Source organism: Leptopilina heterotoma, unplaced genomic scaffold (genome assembly GCF_015476425.1).
Source record: "Leptopilina heterotoma isolate Lh14 unplaced genomic scaffold, ASM1547642v1 Lhet_21, whole genome shotgun sequence".
Lineage (NCBI taxonomy): Eukaryota > Metazoa > Arthropoda > Insecta > Hymenoptera > Figitidae > Leptopilina > Leptopilina heterotoma.
In genome coordinates this window covers 502,667-517,029 of record NW_025110925.1, presented here as the reverse complement: position 1 = coordinate 517,029, position 14,363 = coordinate 502,667, and the positions used below count along the sequence as shown (strand labels likewise).

General features: G+C 23.6%; 2 protein-coding genes across 2 annotated transcripts in view; one reads left to right on the top strand and one right to left on the bottom strand.

The window, feature by feature from the left end:
- Window positions 1-10,063, bottom strand: part of LOC122501451 (protein scarlet-like) — a 62,664-nt gene extending 52,601 nt beyond the window's left edge. The window contains exon 1 of the mRNA XM_043610918.1: window positions 10,012-10,063. The gene's annotated coding sequence lies outside the window, so the exon portion shown is untranslated. The remainder of the gene's footprint in view (window positions 1-10,011) is intronic.
- The window catches only part of LOC122501453 (syndecan-like), a 161,644-nt gene that overhangs the window by 29,966 nt on the left and 117,315 nt on the right, over window positions 1-14,363 (top strand). The gene's annotated exons all lie outside the window — the stretch shown is intronic.

Genomic DNA, 14,363 nt, shown 5'->3' with positions numbered 1-14,363 from the left:
GAGGTTATATTATCAGCCTGTTTTGATGTGCGAGCATCAAAATGGAAAAACTTACGTCGTAACTGCCAGCGAAAATTAATATTTTTTAAGTTCATTAACAAAATTAAGCAAGAAATTAAACAAAATTACAATAATTTTGCAAGGAAATTATTTTATTAAAGTTTTAAAGTGGAGTAATTTGAGTTTCATTAGTTCACCGCGGCCACCAGAATTGACGCCACCTCCTGGACCACTGACACATAGACCCAACTTGTATGTGGTTTTTCCCACATGCCCAAAATAAATAAACATTTACTACAATTATTTCATGTGTTTTTTGAGAATTTTTATTGCAATGACTGGGGAAAATAATAATTTTTCCCGCAGTCTCATCAAGAAAAATAACCAGAAAAAGATCAGGATTTTTGTTTTAAATTAGGACCCTGATTATTTATAAAAATTAAAAAATTGCTATAATTCTATTATTATTATTATCATTTATAAATATTAATTAACCAATTATGTATTATATCTGTAAATATATTATAGAATAAATTAATAATTATTAATGCACTAATAATGTAATTATTTGGTAATAATGAATAGTAAATTATATGCGCTGTTTGTCGAATTTTGAAATTTTAGGAATTTGATTATATGTTTAAGAATTTCTGTCAAGTTTTGAGCTCTACTTCGTGGTTTTCAGGGTTTTCAGAAACCAAATGTTGTTATTTTACCGCAAGATTTAAAAATAAGTTACATTTAACCTATAAATTTGAAATGACGTTTGCGTATATCTTAGATAGTAAAATTAAATATCTGAGATACTTGTCTTACAGTTCACTTTCATATAGATATTGAATTTTAACATCCTGGATATTATAGGTTAATATATTCTGTCCAATATATTTAGATAGTGAAATTAAATATCCAAGATACTTGTCTTATAGTTCACTTTCATAGATATTGAATGGTAATATCTAGATAGTAAGCCTTAATATCCATTTTTCTCAGTGTAGAGTTTAAAATTTGATAAGTAGACTTCTATGACCATATGAGGACTGCATGAGAATCTGTTTTATAAGTTTTTCGGCATACGTCTCATTAGGATTAAAATGCGCACAAAGCATTAGATTAATTATTGAAATATTGGAGAATTGATAAATGCGTAGAGTTTGAGAAGTTCTCTCTCTCTCTCTTTCTTCGTCTGCTACACGATTTCTAGATGAGTTCGCATTCCTTTATCTACGTGCCAGGCTATATTCATTCGCTTTAGCACCCAGTGAATGGGCGATATTGAAGAAAGGAGAGGCTAAATCAATAGATACCACATGGTATATACACAGTCGTACATGTATATCCACGTGCACACCTACAATTCGCTAACGAGAAATCCCTATAGTCTGCGGAATCTCCGCTCCTTCGACGATTTGTATAATTATACTATAGGCCTTTGTAAATTGCGATCGCACTCAATCAAACAAAACACTTTTTATTCACTTTTTATCCCCAATATTTTTAAAAATCATAAAATTAGACTCTTTGGTAAAACTGAAATTTCTGATAATTTTGGGAAACTGACTATGATATTTGTTAGTCTATACCTCCTACTGACATGAAAAATTTTAAAATTTGGAAAAAAAAATTTAGTTAAGAATGAAGTTATTGATGTTTTGGAATTATTTTACAATTAAAGAAATTCGTAAATAAATGTAATAGATCATTTTGTTTAGCATTGAATCGTTGGTCCATAATAACATTCTTTTGTAGTGGATGATTTCAGTATATTTTTTCTTTTTTGTAAAATTTACTTGAATGGGAAATAAAATTTGCGTAAATATTTCTGCAAATGATACACATGTGGATGGGTGAAAAGTGTATATTACCGAAAGTATTTGAAATTGTAGCCATATAGATAGGTGCATTATGGAGCTATCATGCTACAAATGATAACACCTTGCGCCTTTGCTGAGCACAGAGTGAGTAAATGTCATGAAATTTCGTTTGAGCAAATTCATCTCTCATGCCAATATCCAAAATGACAATCAGCCATTTGTGTGCCATATGACGATGCAAAATAGCGAATGCATTATATCCTCTGTGATATATAACTCAGATCATAGGCTGCGGTTGAGCAACCGCAGAACCATTGCAATGGAGCTAACAACTAAATGGCTGGAATTGTACAATTCCGATTTTACAATTTGGTCTCAAAATTTAGGTCAATACTCAGGGTTGCCACAAGTCAGGTGAATCAGGGAATTCAGGGCAAGTAAAATTGATCATGGAAAAGTACTGGGAAACTATTTAATATCTAGAATTCGTGAGAAAATTCTGAATTTTGGTGTCCACTGTCCAACGCAACAGCCTTTAAAAAACAAGAAAATATTCAATTTAATTTTAATTATGTCATTAATTTTAAATTCTTTCAAGCTGCTAACTTTAAATAAACTTCCATTTTTCAATAATTTCGGTATCAAAAATTAAAAAAAAAAAAATTCGACTTTAATAAAACTCTTCAAATTCAATTATTTTCAAATGCAATTTTAATAAGATGTCTCGAAAGAATTCAATTTTTAATAAAATTCTATATAAAAATTAATAAATACAATTTTAATTAAATTCTTTTAAAAAAAATTGCATAAAATCAAATACTGTCATACATTTAATACAATAAAATTCTTCGTAGGAATTCAATTCCTTTCAATATAATTTCATTTAGCATATATAATTTAAAGATAATCAATAGTAAACAGTTAATTTAGTTACTTTCAGCTGGAGAAACAATGTCGTAAAATTAAAATTCAGGCAAATTTAACAAAATCCCTATTCGAAATTGCGTTTTCTATGTTTTGAAATTGAAACTGACATCGAAACCATGCACTCGATAATTAATTTTAAAAAAGAGTAGTAAAAAAGTCGCTATCGAAAAATTAAACTTGACGACCAAAAAAAACTAGTTTTAGACACTTCACAAGACTGACAAAAATTCCATTCCATATTTTTTATTTTCCTCACTTTTTCCCAATTTTCATCAAAAATATTTACTTATTTTATTATTATTTATTTTATTTTATTTTATTATGTTTGAAAATTTTATGAAAATAGTAGATATTGAAAATCATTAAATTGCGAAAAGTTTTTAAAAATAATTAAATTTTACAAAGAATTCTATTCAAATTTTTGACAATAATTGAATATCAGTGTGGTATTTTATTAAATTTTTTTAAAAATAATTTATTTCCTAAAAAGCATTTTATTATTTATGAAAATAATTGAATTCTTGCGAACGATTTATTATTAGAATATTTTAAAATTATTGAATTTCCAAGAAGAAATTTATTATTTTTAAAAATAATTGAATTTTTTAAATGAATATGGTTATTTATCAACATAATTTAATTTTGCAAAGAATTTTAATAAAATGCCTCAAAATGATTGAATTTTCGGGAATAATTTTGTAATTTATCGACATAATTAAATTCTTTTGAAGAATATTGTTTATGTAAGTAATTAAATTCTTGGGAGGAATTTTATTAAAATCTAAAAGAATAATTAAATTATTTCAAAAAAATTTAATTAAAATTGTATTTAAAATAATTGATTTCTTTCGAACAATTTTATTAAAATATTTGTAAATAATTGAATTCCTGCGAAAAATTATAATATTTTTGTAAATTATGGAATTCTTCCAAAGAATTGAAAAAAAAATTTTTTTTAAATAATTGATTTTCTCGAGGAATTGAAATTAATTTTTTCGAGCAATTTCTGTAAAATTGTATTAAAAATAATTGAAATCCTGCGATGAATTTTATTACCTATTTATTAAAATAATTAAATAGTTGCAAAGAATTTTATTAAAATTTTCAAAAATTATTAAATTCCTAAGAAAAATTTTATTATTAATGAAAATAATTGAATTCTTGAGAAAAATTTTATTTAAAATGTTTAAAAAAAATTGAATTCTGTTTGGTAATTTTATGAAAATAGTATAGATATTAAAAATCATTGAATTGCAAAATGTTTTTAAAAATAATTAAATTATTCTACTAAAAGAGTTCATTTAAAATTTCTGACAATAATTGAATGTCTGTGTGGTATTTTATTTAATTTTTTTGAAAATAATTGAATTCCTAAAACATTTTATTATTTATGAAAATAATAGAATTCTTGCGAACGATTTTATTAGAATTTATGAAAATAATTGATTTTTGCAAAGAATTTAATTAAAATGCCCCGAAATAATTGAATTTTCGTGAATAATTTTGTAATTTCTCAACATAATTGAATTCATCTTTCGAAGAATTATTTATGTAAATAATTGAATTCTCAGGAAGAATTATATTAAAATATTTGAAATTAATTGAATTCCTGTGTTAAAATTCTAATATTTTTGTAAATAATTGAATTCTTTCAAAGAATTTAAAAAAACATTTTTTTTTAATGGATTTTTTCGAGGAATTGAAATTAAATTTTCCGATCAATTCCTGTAATATTGTATTAAAAATAATTGAAATCCTGAGAAGAATTTTATTATTTACGAAAATAATTGAATTATTGCGAAAAATTTTTCTAAAGTGTTTAAAAAGAATTGGATTTCTGTGAAAAATTTGGTTAATTTTGAAAATAATTGAATTCTGCATAAGAATTTTATAAACATTGTTTTAAATAATTAATTTTTTCGAAATATAATAAATATTATGAAAATTTTATTTTCAATAATTGAATTCTTGTGAAAACTTTTATTTGCGAAAATAATTGAATTTTTCGATTATTCAATTTAAAATCGTATTGAAAATAATTGAAATTCTTCGATGAGTTTTATTATTTAAGAAAATAGGTAATTGAATTCTTGCTTAGAATTTTATCAAAAATTTTTTTTTAAAAATTGAATCTCCATGAAAAATGTTATTATTCGTGAAAGTAATTGAATTATTGTGAAATTTCGAAATGTTTTTGAAAATGCTATTCTAAATTATCTGAATTCCTGTGGAAATTTTATTATTTATGTTTGAATTTTGTATGAATTTTATCAATTTTCTTTTAAATATGTAATTGAATTCTTTTGCGAAATTTTATGAAAATACTTTATATGGAAAATAATTGAATTTCGAATATTTTTTGAAAATAATTAAATCGTTTTAAAGAATTAGATTATAATTTTTGAGAATAGTTTTTTGATTTCTATTAGCGAATAAGTATAGTGGAAATTCTAAAAAAAAAACAGAAATAGTCGCTTTTAGTGGCTGAATTTTAAAAAAAGTACCTAAATTGTAGCAGAACGTAAAAAAAGTAGTAAATAGTAGGTTAGTAGATGAGTGCAAAGCCTGAGAAACTTTTTCTTTATTCTTGGCCATGTTTTTAGCCATTTGAAATGACCGAAATGACGGAGCTTCGTAGACTTACCCTGCTATATGCCAGTACACAATTTCCATACGATAAAGGCAGCATCTACAATGATGAGTTACATTTTCACCTGTTGCGATATTTCAGGTACCTCTTGAGTAAGAGGGGGGGGGGGGATGAGCAACCTACACAGTATATTACTTAACACTGAGAATTGTAAGCAAAATGTAGCTTATGGATAATTATAATTTCTAATAAATATGCATCAGAGTGAAGACGTATTACATTTGTGGAGTCGCAGCTTCATCTAGTTATACAACAAGGGATATTGATAGATTATGGCCAGCGCAGTTATCGACAAAGCGCGTCTCCCCATTGAATCGATGATTGAACACCGTTGCGCCACCAACGGAAATAGAATAGAAATTGCTATGGAAATAGGCTACCCTTGTGCCCGCACGAGGCCTCTCGCCGCTTTCCCGCTTTTCTCATAAACGGCCATTAACGCACGCCAATAAATAAATCTCTTCGTCACCTACATGCGGAAAGAGATTTATTATTTATATAAACATTGAGCGATTCAATCTATTCTCCACATTCCGATAACGTTCACGGCAATAAACTTTTTCTCCTTCCTTCATTATTGACACTGAAAGTGAGTTGAAACTGAATTCTAAATAATCGATAGCGGAATATATAGCTACTTTTATGCGATAAAGCAGAAACTGAGTTATGTATATATGAAATACAGAGGCGGAATTTGTTTACACATTTTTGCTCTTGTCGTTCAATTCTGAAATGGATTTTTTCTCTATGGCTCTTTTATTTTCTTTTTATTTCATTCGTTTTTATAGTGACTCTTGCAAAATGGTTCATGACAGTTTTCAGACGATCGTAAAGGTTTTCCTAAGTCAAGATATCCACCAGTCGAATAAGAGGGAATGTCTTCAGTGCTCAAGCAATTCAATCGTAATGCGTTTCGAGGAGAGTGGATCTATCTAGGTACTGATATTCTCGGTTCGATGATATAAATGTACCTTTACATGTCCTACTCTCTGCGATTCACTTATATTTTTGGATAAACTTTATATATTTTATAGAAGTAACACAGCCACTCAAGAAAAATTCATGTTTTATGCTCGAGGTCAGACCATGATTGCTCTATATTTTTTTAAATTCGCTGAAGCCGAATTTGAATTCTATTTACCCCATTAACGACAGTGCGAAGTATGCAAGTCTCTATTCAAAATTCAATTAAATATCTAGTATTATTTATTATTATTTAAATAATTAAAAAAAAAATTCTATTTTTCAATTATTTATTTTTATTATTTATTATTATTACTATTATTATTATTAATTATTATTATTACTTTTTTAAATTTTATTTTATTATTATTTATTTATTTATTATTATTCAATATCTAGTATTTTTATAAAATTTCACAAAAGAATTCAATTATTTAAAACAAAAATTGATAAAATTCAACTATTTTCATAAATAATAAAAACTCCACAGGAATTCAATTAATTTAGAATAGCATTTTCAAAAACATTTCGAAATTTCACAATAATTCAATTACTTTCACTAATAATAACATTTTTCACAGAAATTCAATTATTTTTAAAAATTTTAATAAAATTCTTCGCAATAATTCAATTATTTTCATAAATAATAAAACTCATCGAAGAATTTCAATTATTTTCAATACGATTTTAAATTGAATAATCGAAAAATTCAATTATTTTCGCAAATAAAAGTTTTCACAAGAATTCAATTATTTAAAATAAAATTTTCATAATATTTATTATGTTTCAAAAAAATTACTTACTTAAAACAATGTTTATAAAATTTTTATGCAGAATTCAATTATTTTCAAAAATAACAAAATTTCCACAAAAATTCAATAAATTTAGAGCATTTTCAAAAAAAATTCCAAAAAAATCAATAATTTAACAAAATTTTTATACAATTCTTCACAATAATTCAATTACTTTCACTAATAATAACATTTTTCATGGAAATTCAATTATTTACAAACATTTTTGATAAAATTCTAAGCATGAATTAAATGATTTTCAAAAATAATAATACTCAACAAAGAATTTCAATTATTTTTTTAATAGGTACTATTTTAAATTAATTAATAGAAAAATTCAATTATTTTCACAAATAAACTTTTCCACAAGAATTCAATTATTTGAAATAAAATTTCCATAATATTTATTATTATATTTCGAAAAAATTAATTATTTAAAACAATGTTTATTAAATTCTTATGAAAAATTCAATTATTTTCATAAATAACATAATTTTTCACAGAAATTGAATTTTCCTTAAACATTTTAATAAAATTTTTCTCAATAATTCAATTATTTTTGTAAAATAATAAAATTCTTCTCAGGATTTCAATTATTTTTAATACAATTTTTACAGGAATTACATGAGAAATGTAATTATTCTTAAAAATTTAATTTTAATTCCTCGAAAAAAACAATTATTTAAAAAAATGTTGTTTTTAATTCTTTCAAAGAATTTAATAATTATTTACAAAAATTTTCCAATTTTTCACAGGAATTCAATTATTTTCATATATTTTAATAAAATGGTTCGAAAAAAATCATTATTTTAAATACAATTTTAATTAAATATATTGGAATAATTCAATTATTCTTTTAGACTTTAATAAAAGTCTTCCCAAGAATTCAATTATTTACATAAATAATTATTCGATAGAATTCAATTATTAAAGATAAATAACAAAATAAAACGAAAATTCAATTATTTTGAGGTATTTTAAAAAAATTCTTTCCAAAATTCAATTATTTTCATAAATAATAATATTCTTTTCAAAATTCAATTATTTTGATAAATAATAATATTCATCACAAGAATTCAATAATTTTTAAAAGTAATAAAATTCTTCTTGGAAATTCAATTAAAAGTTCCAATAAAATCGTTCGTAAAAATTCAATTATTTTCATAATTATTAATAAAATGCTTTCAAGGAATTCAATTATTTGCAAAAAATTTTAATAAAACATCACACAGACATTCAATTATTGTTAAAAATTGTAATAGAATTCTTTGTAAAATTTAATTATTTTTAAAAACTTTTCGCTTTTCAATGATATTCAATATCTACTATTTTCATAAAATTTGCGAAGAAAATTCAAAAATATTACAATTTTTCCCGGGAATTCAATTTCAAATATTTTAATAAAATTATTCGAAAGAAATCAATTATTTTAAATACAATTTTAATTAAATTTTTTTTAGAATTCAATTATTCTTTTAGATTTTAATAAAATTCTTCCTAAGAATTCAATTATTTACATAAATAATTCTTCGAAAGAATTTAACTATTAAAGATAAATAACAAAATTATTCCTGAAAATTCAATTATTTTGAGGGATTTTAATAAAATTCTTTCCAAAATTTAATTATTTTCATAAACAACAATATTCATCACAAGAATTCAATTATTTTTTAAAATAATGAATTTCTTCTTAGAAATTAATTTCTTTTTTTAAATTCTAATAAAATCGTTCCAAAGAATTCAATTATTTTCATAAATAATAAAATGCTTTTTAGGAATTCAATTATTAATAAAAATTGTAATAGAATTCTTTGTAAAATTTAATTATTCTTAAAAAGTTGTCGCATTTTAATGATTTTCAATATCTACTATTTTCATAAAATTTCCCAACAGAATTCAGTTATTTAAATATTTTTCGTAAAAATCCTCGTAATTCAATTCTTTTCATGAATAATAGAAATTTCTCAGGAATTCAATTATTTAAATTATAGAATTTGCATAAAATTAGTCGAAAGAAATGAATTATTTAAAAATTTTTATAAAATTTTTCGCAAGAATTTAATTGTTTTTATAAATATTTAAATTCTTTGATGAATAATAAAATTCGTTGCAGCGAATTGAATTTATTAGCAGGATAAGAATGAAGTAAATATTTTTGATGAAAATTCGGAAAATAAAAAATATGGAGTGGAATTTTTGTCAGTTTTGTGAAGTGTCTAAAACGAGATTTTTTTGGTCATCAAGTTTTTTTTCGATTTTTCGATAGCCACTTTTTTTTATTTTGAAAGCCACTTTTTGATACTTTTTTAAAATTAATTATCGAGTGCAAAGTCTGGACTTAGAGTTAACAATTTTCCTTAATTTATTATTTTGGGATCAAATTTTTGGTTTTTTTCGAGGTTATCTGAAAATTCTGATTTCTGACGTGATGGGCTTAAATAGATTTCAAATTCAGCTTCAGTGACTTCAAAAGAGTTAAATAGTCATAGTCTGATTGAAAGCTCAGAACATGAATTTTTGTTGTGTACCATTGTAAATTATAGCATTATATGCTAATATTTCAAAATATATTTTCTTGTGGTTTTATTCACAACATAAGTACAAAATTTGAGATCAAAATAAACATGAAATTTAACCTCGAGCTGTATGAACATAAATTTTTTGTATGCCTAGTATAATAGTTTCTATATTTGAAATGCCTTTGTTAAAAAAAACACTATTTTCTTTTCTTGTTTTCTAAAAATAGAGAACCCGCGATATTTTATAATTTATGTGACATATGTCGAAAAAATACAAGGGAAAAATGAATTAGTGTTAAAAAATAAGAACAAGAGGAAATGTTTGTGAAACTGTTTCTCCTACTTACCCCGTGATTGCCGTGCCGAAATTTGTCGATGGATAATACATTAAAGGGAAAAAATAATTTTTAGCGTCCCCTAAAAGTTTGATTCAAGAGTTTTCGTATTCGTATACGAAAGCACATAGAGTATGAAAAAAGAAAGAAATAGGGCTTCGTGCGAATTTCGTATCGCGTGACTTGAATCATTATATACAGATATATACACTTTTGGAAGAAGTTTAATAATGATAGCCTTAACCTAGCGAATACGACACGAGTTTCAACTTTTAAAGGGTGTATCCGACTGCAAGAACCAAAGAAAATTACACTATCTTTGAACAGATAAAATTTCTAATTTACATCATGATCACTTACACGAGTCAATTAATTATTTTGATAAAAATCTCTTTGTCCAAATGTTTTTGCATTTCACTTTTAGTATATTTTAAAAAAGAAATTTATTTTCCAACTATTTCAATGCTTTGCGCGCAAGTTTCGAGTCGAGAGAGAATGCGACAGAATTTTGTGACAAGGGTCATTTAACTTGTTTCGCAAAAACTTTATAAACTCTCTGGGAATCTGCACTGTCAGTTTTATGCTGCACAACATACATATCCTTTTAGTTTGTGACATTATTTAAAATTCTATTCATTATTCTATTTGAAAACTTTTTAAACTGCGTGTGAGTAATAAATGTCGAAAAATTAATATAATTGTTTCTTTTTTGAGTAAAAAAAAAAAAAAATTCTTTTCCCCTCCAGATATCTGCTTTGTGTAGATATAGACCTCGTGTGGTTTTTCTAGCGTCATAACTTGAAGCCCTTCTGGCTATTTATACAATTTCTTCAAAGCTTCCCCGTGAGTGAAATTTTAATTTTTCAGTATACGACCCGCGAGGAAATAATTTCACATTTCACTATGTGATTATTTTAGTGACATTTAATCGTGAGGCATTCAAGGATTGTGTTTTATTGAATAAAATAGTGAAAAATGAAAACAACTTGTATTCTGTTTTATTTTTTTTTTTTTATAAATAAATTCGTTCGGGAAACGTGCATGTGGGTTTGCACACATGTCACAAGTTTGAAATCCACGAACCGCTGAATGTCCCACTAGAATTGTTAGTGTATCGATTGCATCCTAAACCAAAATCGGAGATTCCAGGAAGCATGCAGATTCCATGCAGGTACAACATGTACATTAAACATGATGATCACGCCCGTCGTAAATTGATTTTCCTCATTTTTGCACCTACAAAAATTATGTATACGTTTTAAATTCAACTTTTTATGCATGACGGTTGTGATTTTTTATTTTCTCTCCGATGAAAATGTGATGTAAAAAAAAACTATGTGACTGTCGTATTTTTTCTTTTTATTCTGACTTTTTTTTTGCGTCTGTACCTACAGAAAAAACTAAATGAAGAAATACAAGTTTATAAAAGTTAACAAATTAAAATTAAAAAAAAAATTTCGAAATTTCACAATAATTCAATTACTTTCACTAATAATAACATTTTTCATGAAAATTCAATTATTTAAATTTTAAATACATTTTTGATAAAATTATAAGCAATAATTCAATTATTTTCATAAATAATAAAGATCATCGAACAATTTAAAATTATTTTTAATACTATTTTAAATTAATTAATCAAAAAATTCAATTATTTTCAAAAATAACAAAATTTTTTCACAGAAATTCAATAATTTTGAGGAATTTTAATAAAATTCTTTACAAAATTCAATTATTTTCATATATTACAATAATTCATCTCAAGAATTCAATTATTTTCAAAAGTAATAACATTCTTCGAAGAAATACAATTATTTGTTAACATTTTCACGAATATCGTCAAGAATTAAACTATCTTTACAAGTAGCAAAATTTTTCGCCAACAATTCAATAATTTTCAAAAATTTATAAAAAATCTTTGAAACAGTTCAATTACTTTCAAAAGTTTTTTGCAATTCAATAATTTTCAATGTTTACTATTTTCATAAAATTTATCAACAGATTTTTCACAGAAATTCAATTCTTTTTAAATATTTTAAAAACATTATTCGCAATAATTCAATTATTTTCATAAATAATAATATACTTATCAGGAATTCAATTGTTTTTGAAAATTTTAATAAAATTCTTAGTAACTATTCAATTATTTTAAAAAATAATAAAATTCATTGCAGGATTTCAATTATTTTTAATACAATTTTACAGGAATTGCTCAAAATTGTAATTATAATCAAAAATTTTATTTCAATTCCTCAAAAAAATCAATTATATAAAAGAAATTTTTTTTTAATTCTTTGGAAGAATTTAAGTATTTACAAAAATATTAAAATATTGTTTTCAGGAATTCAATCATTTTTGAAAATTTTAATAAAATTCTTAGCAATATTAAAAGGATTATAGCTTTAAATTAAAAAAAAAAAATTAAATTTTTAAAAAATTTCAAATTAATATTTTTGAAAATTTTAATTTTATATACGTCAAATTAACAATTCTGTAGAATTAATTTTTTGTGGACAAATTTTAATTCAATTTTGTTTGAAATTATTAATTTCTTCGCAATAATTCCATTATTTTCATAAATAATAAATTTTTTTTACAAGGATTCAATTATTTTCATAGATAATAGAATTCTTCTTAGGAAGTCAATTATTAACAAGATAAATAAATTGTATTTATTAACATAAATACATAATATGTACTATTTCGAAGAATTCAATTATTTACGAAAATATTAGAATTTTCCACAAGAATTCAATAATTTTCAACGTTGGTGAAGTTTACAACGTTTATAATCAACGATTTAAAAGAATAAGTATTTTTCTACTTATATTTTTATATAAAAAATGATTTGCATAATTATTTGTTTATTAATTTGACAAAGAAAAATTTGTAAGTAAAACATTTTGTTATTTTTGTTAGAAAAAAATTTTTTTTTTCGTTAAATCGTTGATCATAAACGTTGTGAACTTCACCGAAGTTTTTCAAATATTTTGATGAAATTTTTCGTAAGAAATCAATTCTTTTAAATCCAATTTTAATTAAATTTTTTTTGAAATAATTCAATTATTCTTTTCGATTATAATAAAATTCTTCCAAGGAATTCAATTATTTACATAAATAATTCTTCGAAAGAATTCAATTATTAAAGATAAATAACAAAATTCTTTGCAAAATTCAATTATTTTCATGAATAACAATAATCATCACAAGAATTCAATTAATTTTAAATTATTTTTAAAAATTCTAATATTACCGCTCACAAGAATTCAATCATTTTCATAAATAATAAAATGCTTTTTAGGAATTCAATTATTTGAAAAAAATTTTAATAAAATACCCCACAGAAATTCAATTGTTGTTAAAAATTGTAATAGAATTCGTTGTAAAATTCAATTATTCTTAAAAAGTTGTCGCATTTTAATGATTTTCAATATCTACTGTTTTCATAAAATTTCCAAACAGAATTCAGTTATTTAAATGTTTTTCGTAAAAATCTTCGTAATTCAATTCTTTTCATGAATAATAAAAATTTCTCTGGAATTCAATGATTTAAATTAGAGTTTGCATAAAATTAGTATTAGAAAGAAATGAATTATTAAAAATTTTTTATAAAATTCTTCGCAAGAATTGAATTATTTTTATAAATATTATATTGAAATTCTTTCATGAATAATAAAATTCGTTGCAGGAATTCAATTTATTAGCAGTAGGATAAGAAAGAAGTAAATATTTTTGATGAAAATTAGGAAAAAGTCGGGAAAATAAAAAATATGGAATGGAATTTTTGTCAGTTTTGTGAAGTGTCTAAAGCGAGTTTTTTTGGTCGTCAAGTTTAATTTTTCGATAGTTTTAATTTTTTGTTACTACATTTTTTAGTTTAAAAGCTACTTTTTGCTACTTTTTTATTTTGAAAGCTTCTTTTTGATATGTACTTTTTTCAAATTAATTATTAACAACCATGTCTGCAATAACACGTATTGTTACACCAACAGTATTTGTATGCGAACCATATTGAATTTGCCGTTTATTGCGACAAACAAATATTACATTGATTCAATAGCATTTTTTCTTAGTGTATGAAAACTAGGACCTAAACTTTAAAACGTTTTAATCTTTTAAATAATCTTAAAACTTTAAAATCTTTTTGATATTGATATTATAGCATCTTCCTTGTAATATTGTAATATTCATAAATATATTTGTGGAAATATTTACTTTCAGATGCACTGATATAAAAAGCATAAAGCAATGCGACTGTTTAGAAAATTTGTCTTCGCTGAACCGTGAATAATATTAATATAAAGAGAATCTTTGGAATATGTTAAGAGAATGAAGGGATTGAACCGTTAGCGGATGGCTTAGAA